Below are 7,077 nucleotides of genomic sequence, written 5' to 3'. Positions count from 1 at the left end.
TGGCCACGTGTGAGAGATCAGCGCTGCAGCTGCAGGAGCTGTTTCGTGGCAACCAGCTGGTTTTCGCCCATCTTCTTCCCGATGGTTTAGCAGAGTTCGGCTGGCTCTTGCTCCACTGACCTTCCCTCAGAGCTCAGTGAGGGCGCCCCTAGCAGCTGGGCTGGCAGCCTGCAGGTGGACTGCAGTCCATCCAAGCCCCGCCCCCGGCCCCACCCACCCGCGCTTAGACACGCCCCTCCTGCCCAGAGCACCATGGGAGCTGCTTGCCTGGAATCCCTGTGGAAAGCACAGTTGGAGGCCAACGGACAGGGCTCTTGGTAGACCTACGAAAGGAGCATCTGGAGTTTGCTCGTACATTGACTTTACCTTAAAATAGTACTGCAGTTATAATTTAGATGTTTATTTATATGTAGTTTGCTTATCATTAAGAAGTTGTTCGTTTATTTCGTGGGGAGTGGGTCCTGAACTGGGTTGGGGAAAGGTCTGGGTTTCTTGCGCACGGTTAGTGCTGTACCATTGGAGCCACACTGCTTATGGCTTTCTGGTGGTAAATTGGAGATAAGAGTCTCCTGGACTTCCCTGTCTAGGTTGGCTCCAAACGGTCATCCTGAGATCTCAGCCTGCTGAGTAGCTACGGTGAAAGATGTTTGCCACTAACAACCAACTAAAAGTTTTCTTAATAATAACATTGTCATTTTCCATATATTCCAGTTTCACTCAAATAATAACTTACAAAAAGTTGTTAGGAAGTACAGAGAATATTGATCTGGCAATTGTAAGTTAACTTGATGAAGAGGTCACCACTGAAATTTATATATCACCTTTTTTTCTCATAAAAGTTTAAAATTGCTGGATAAGATGAAAATTTATTCAGGTTTTCAAGATAGTCCAGCCTGTGTGTTACACAGTTTTAGGTATAGAATATTAACATTTGCATCTAAGCTGTGTCCTTGGGCACCTCATTCCTGTAATTCTAGCTAGTCAGTGGACTAAGAGCTGAGGATGGTGGTTTGAAGCCAGGCCACGCAGGAACGTCCATAGTTAACCAGTGAAAAGTGAAAAGTGGAGGAGAGTGGCTCAAATGGTAGAGCACAACCTTTAAGCTAAAAGCTACAAGGCCGCACTTAGGGACTGAGGTTGTGTCTGTGCCAGTGCAGTCCCCAAAAAGGCCACCATAAAATACACATTGTGTGGCATCTGCTTACTACAGGAATGTCACACTCGTGATCCTTCTGCCTCCAGAGCAGCTGAGATGAAAAGCATGGACCATCACACTCCGTTTCTCCTTCTTGTCCTCCTTCCTTCCTTCCGTTTACTGTGCTGCTTCTTTTGGGACAAGGTCTGAGACAAGGAGAGCCTAGTTGGCCTGGAATTCCAGATCTTTCTGTCTCAGCCCTCTGGGAGCTGTTATTACACATAAGCTTCACCATAGCTGACATATTATTGTTTCCTACATAGTATAGTTTTGACATTTTTTAGGAACACTGCAGAACGCACCATTTCATATAAAATTTGTTTCGTTCTGAGATACTTACATTAATTACATAAACACTCTGCATTTTTTCTTGGTTTTTATTTTTTTCCTTGTTACACTTAGAGAAGTTTGAACTCAGAGGCGTGTGCTTGCCAGGTGGTTTGGGGTTGATTTTATTTTAACCATTGAGCCATACCTCTTGTTAGCTTTGTGCTTGTGATTGTCTGATAGGGCCTTCCTTTATCCCAGGCCATTCTGGACTTCTATCCCCCTATATATGCTTCTCACAGAACTGGGTGACAGCATGAATCACCACGTCCAGCTTTTTATTGTTGAGATGAGGGATTGTGAGTACTTGGCTTAGTCTGGCCCTGGACAATGATATTGTCAATTCCAGTCTCCTGAATCTCTAGAATTAGAGGTGTGAGCCACTGAGCCTGGGCTACACATTCTATGGTAGTCTTTCTTCAGATGCATTTATTTTTCTGAGGGAAATGTCTGGAATATAAGTGCTAGCTCATAAAACGTGAGTGTAAATTTTATGAAAATGTCAGATTTTTTTCCGCAATAATGTATCTAAAATAATGTAGAAGTGTAAAAATTGTTCTGTATCCTTGATGATCCCATGTGTTTTGGACTTCTTAAATTTAATTTCTCAGGCTAACAGTGTAGTGGTTTTGGCCTTTCATTTTAATTGTTGATGATGTATATTTATTCTACACTTCCTCCGGGGCTTCATCAAAATTCAAGTCATATGAAGCCCTGTATATATAGTAATTATATTATGAATATTACATGGAGCTATTGGGTTAGTAGTTTGTTCATAAAATCTGAAACGAAAAATTATGAAATATTCAGAACTGGTAAATCCAGAGAGCAGAATGCTTTCCTAGGTAGGAGCAGGGAATTAGTCTGTCCAAAAGATTGTAAATGATATAGCATTTGAATTAAGGATTACTCCTTGACAAAAGAAATGTAGCTTCATCATGTACATAGTGTGTATGAAGCCTTTGCCTTCAGGTCTCAGCGTCAAATTAAAGACAAAAAGAAAAATAGCATTTTTATACCAATAATACGTTTACATTGCCATTTTTTTCCACAGGTGCAGATGGTGCACAAAATGCCCTTGGCACCAGAGATGTAATCACACCATCTAATACATTTATGAACATTACTGGGACTATGATACTGAGGTAAAAAGCTCAGTCTAGTTGTTTTTTTTTTCTGTGTTGATCTTTTGCTCAATGGCAAGACATATGTATAAAGATTTTCTTTGAGCTAGGCACCAGGGACTCAGCCTGGAATCCTAACTACTCAGGAAGCTGAGATCTGAGGATCAGATTGAAGCCAGTAGTGGCAGCAAAGAATCAGAAGTGGAGCTATGACTCAAGTGGTAGAATGTTAGCCTTGATTGAAAAAAGGGAAAGGATAACATTTAGGCCCTATGTTTAAGCTCTAGTACTGTGTTAGAAAACAGGAGAAGGCCAGTTTGCATTTCAATGTAATCTGCTTTTTCACCTTAAGTAAGCAGATTTAAAAACATAGAAAAGTGTTATTAGTGAAGAGACTAATTCTCAGCAGTGCTATTAATTGGAACAAAAGGAAAGATCATAAGAAAGAACATGTATAGGAATGTAGGATTATGTGCTTTCTTCAGCAATAGATATTTGAATATCATAAGTAAAAAGACTGTGATTAGCTGAAGATACATGAGGCTAGTTTTATAGACTCTGGGTTAGAAAGGTCAACTATTTATTTTTTCTTTTAATTGTTACACAGCATTTCACAGAAAAATTCTGAAGTGATGAATAGTGATGAATATAAAGATAAAAACTAGTCATAGAAACCGTCACCACACAAAAAGTTTCAAAATTATCTCCTAGACTTCCATAACCATTTAGTTTGCTGATGTCTTTGAATATTAATATGTTCAGATAATTCCTCCCTGAATACAAGTACCTATGTGCAGATATGATTATACAATCTATCATCTATAAGTCTGTCTTTTCTATCTGTCATTTATGTACTTCCTGGTATTGGAATTGGGGCTTGAACTCAGGACTTGTCCTCCTGCTTTTATTCCCAATAAAATCCTGGTGGAACTATGCACCCTAGCTATCACTCTGTGTGTCAGGAAGTTGTGACTGGACATAGGAGTTTGGATTCCTGGTCAATGGCTCTACATCTTAAAAAGACATACTGGCCATACAAGTCGTGTATCAGCCCCTGTATTCATGATCTTTCATGTCATATACATGTTTCTCACATTTTCCTGTCCCATTACTGCTAGGAAAGGGGGAAAAACAAGATGAGGGGCAGAGCAGAGGGAGGGAAATGGGCACCAAAACATAAGAAAGGGTATCAATGTTTGTGAAGTAATGCATCTTCTATCTGGTGAATAAAATGTAACATTTCTAATAATTACAATAAAAGTATATGAAAAAAAGAAATAGCTCTTCTTACCAGAAACTTCTCCTTTAGGTAATCAGAAGCCTGGGATTTGGTAGGTCCATGTTCAAAGCCAACCCATCACGAAATTCTGGGAGACTCCCTGTTCACAATAAGTAGCATTAAAGGAGGCAGGCAGTGTGCCTTATGAGATGAGGTCGAAGCCAGACATGGTGTAGAAAGTTGAGCAAGAGTGAAGAGAAGCCCTAAGTTTAAAAGTTGACATGGTCAGAATCTGAAATCGAGAGAGAGGGGGGGGAGCGCACAAGCAGTAAGAAATTGTCCTTTTAATTTCTTTAAGCTTATTATACTTTTTTCTTCCTAAGGGGAATTTTACATTGTGGTAAAACTTTCAGTATTTAAAACTAACACACTGAATATAATTCCATTGAGTTTTCTTGTTAGTGAATGCTTTTTCTTAACGCATAGATCGATATGCTCTTGTGTCCTTGTGCATCTAGGAAAATACTCTTTCTTTTTCTATTGCTGTTGATCCTAGGATTTCAATTGAGGGCCTGGGCACTGAGATGTTTTTCTTTTTTTTTTTTCTTCTTTCTTTTTTTCTGTGCCAGTTCCAAGGCTTGTATTCATAACTGGGGCCCCGAGCTCAGGCCCCAAGACTAGCAAAAAAAAAAAAAAAGAGAGAGAAATAAAGAAAGATAGAAAGAAAGAAAGAAAGAAAGAAAGAAAGAAAGAAAGAGGCATTGTCCTTGCATTTCCACAGGCTAGTGCTCTACCACTTAAGGCACAGCACCACTTTCAGCTTTTTCTATGTATGTGGTACCTAGGAATTGAACCCAGGGTTTCGTGCATGCTGGACAAACACTCTACCACTAGGCCATGATTCCGGCCCACTGAGGTGTTTTTGCTCTTGGTTACCACTCACCCATTTGAGCCACAGCTCCACTACTGTATATTTGAAGGTTTATTAGAGATAAGTCTGTTAGACTTTGATTCCTAAGCAGATTTCAAATATGGATTCTGAGATCTCAGCCTCCTGAGAAGTTAAGATTACAGATGCAAGCTAGTAGAGCCCAGCTGACCATTACCTTTTCTTTTGCTTAATTCAGTATTAGGATCCTTCTTATCATACAAATATCATCTTTTGAAAAATAAGCAAATTCTCTCCTGGAAAGTGTTTCTGTATTTTATTACTCTCCTAGTGAAAATATTAGTACTTTAAAAAATATGTATTTGATATCCTGTCCTCCAAAGCCTATGGGATGTGCAAGGTTGCTTTCTGTGTTCTTGAGTTAATTGCTTGCTGAAATATTCTCACCAGCCGTACTTCTGTATATCTGTAAGGTTTTTCTATAGTCACATGCTTGAATGACATGAACAATGACCTGACAACAACCATGGCCGCAACAACAGTGGTTTCACGTGAAAATCAGAAGAAAAGAGCTCAGTGATAAAGACACTGAAAACAACAAAGTTAATTTTTTACGAATTCAAACATTTTTACTTAATTAATTTTGAATACTAATTAAGGAATAGTAGCCATGAATTATAGCTGAAATAGGATCTTTACATCTTTATCTTATGCATTTGCTTTTAAATTTTTCCTCTAACCTTTAAGAAGCAAAAAGAACTCCAGGTGTGGTAATGAATAATTATCTCATTTGTATATTTGATGTATGGGATTGAAGGTATTTTCTGAAATATATATACATTTTGAAATACTGTTATTTAATTTATAGATCACACACCAAATAAATGGAGCAGATGATTCTAATGTCTTCTCTCAGTTGTCTGAATTGGTCTCAGAGGAGTCTGCCTTGCCTCATGATGAGCATTTCTTCATGGAAAATACCACTGAATACATCTAAGGAGTTCTTTATTGACTAAGAAAATGCTGGTATTTGTCCTTGGCAAACTTCACAGGACTGTGGACAGCATGAAGGAGGCCATTGAAGGAATTTCCTTGGTGATTGCACACTCTCAGTCTCTTGCCCATACTCCTGTCACAAATCCTACCAGCGAGGGTCTTCCACATGATGCAGAATTGAAGGGAAGTTTCCCTCCTGGAGAAAACCATGTGACTTCTTCCTCAAATGCATACACTTCAGTTGAGAGCCTGGACCAGTAGTACCTGAGCAGGGTCAGTTGCATTTCAATATGTTCCACTGGTTTGCAAAGTTTGAATGATTATGCTTCATTTTTTGACATCCTGACTTGTTTGACTGCCTTGTGTTCAGTTAATATTGCTATCATTCAGTGTTCATAATAGAATTGGAGATCTGGGTATTTTTTTTAAACTTCAAGCTCTCATTCTGAATGTCTACAGATTTGGGGTTGTTTTTATTGGAATACCTTTGTTGTTTACAGTGGTGCTTCCAGTATCCTCCATACATGTGCTCTCCACTCTCGGAATAATTTCAACCGTTGCTCTGACTTTATCAGATAGTATACTGAAGAGCATTTTATATATGTCCCATACCTTCTCCTGTCATGTCCTCACTCCCCACTGCTGTCCTTCCCCCAAAAGGTCCTCTTGTGCTTTCCCATTATTCATCTTTAAATCTAAATTTACAAATGGAGAGAAAAATGTGACATTTAGCTCTCAGTGTGATGTATTTGGCTTAGCGTGCTGAGATCTCCTATCCATTTTCCTGATAATGATATCATTCCATTTTTAGAGCAGACTCGTTCCTCATTTTGTCCACACACAGCAGTTTTATATGTACTCATTGGTGAATAGGTAGCTTTTGTTTTTTTGTGGGTCATGGGGTTTTAACTCTGGGCCTGGGCTCTTTCCCTGAGCTGTTCTGCTCAAGGCTAGGGCTCTAACACTTTGAGTTTCAGTGCCACTTCCGTTTTTCTGGTGATTAATTGGAGATCAGAGTCTCATGGATTTCCTGCCTAGGCTGGCTTTGCATTGTGATCCTCAGATCTCAGTCTCCTGAGTAGCTAGCATGGCAGGCGTGAGTCACCAGTGCCCAGCTTCAGCTCTTTTGAATAGTGCTAATATAAGCACAAAGGTACAATGAGAAAAGATACATTTTTGTGTTTCTTGACCCCATAAGTATATTGGAAATTGAAATATTTTAACTTTCTGTGGAAGCTGCGTCAGATGCAATAGCCCTTAATGCTTTAAAGCAGCTTCCACAAAATAATGAAGTAGAAGTAAGGCAACTTATTTGAACTAATCAGAT

At 39.2% G+C, this 7,077-nt stretch overlaps 1 long non-coding RNA gene across 1 annotated transcript; it reads left to right on the top strand.

Moving 5' to 3' along the window:
* Positions 1-308: 308 nt before the first annotated feature.
* On the top strand, positions 309-5,902 carry LOC150057200 (uncharacterized). The gene is made up of 3 exons (XR_016537152.1): positions 309-375; positions 2,577-2,667; positions 5,623-5,902. It is a non-coding gene; the product is annotated as an uncharacterized LOC150057200 (long non-coding RNA).
* Positions 5,903-7,077: the final 1,175 nt, after the last annotated feature.

Source organism: Megascapheus bottae, chromosome 11 (genome assembly GCF_031878675.1).
Source record: "Megascapheus bottae isolate mThoBot1 chromosome 11, mThoBot2.hap1, whole genome shotgun sequence".
In the NCBI taxonomy this organism is placed as follows: domain Eukaryota; kingdom Metazoa; phylum Chordata; class Mammalia; order Rodentia; family Geomyidae; genus Megascapheus; species Megascapheus bottae.
The sequence above is the reverse complement of the archived record's forward strand: the minus strand, read 5'-3'. Positions and strand labels throughout refer to the sequence as shown.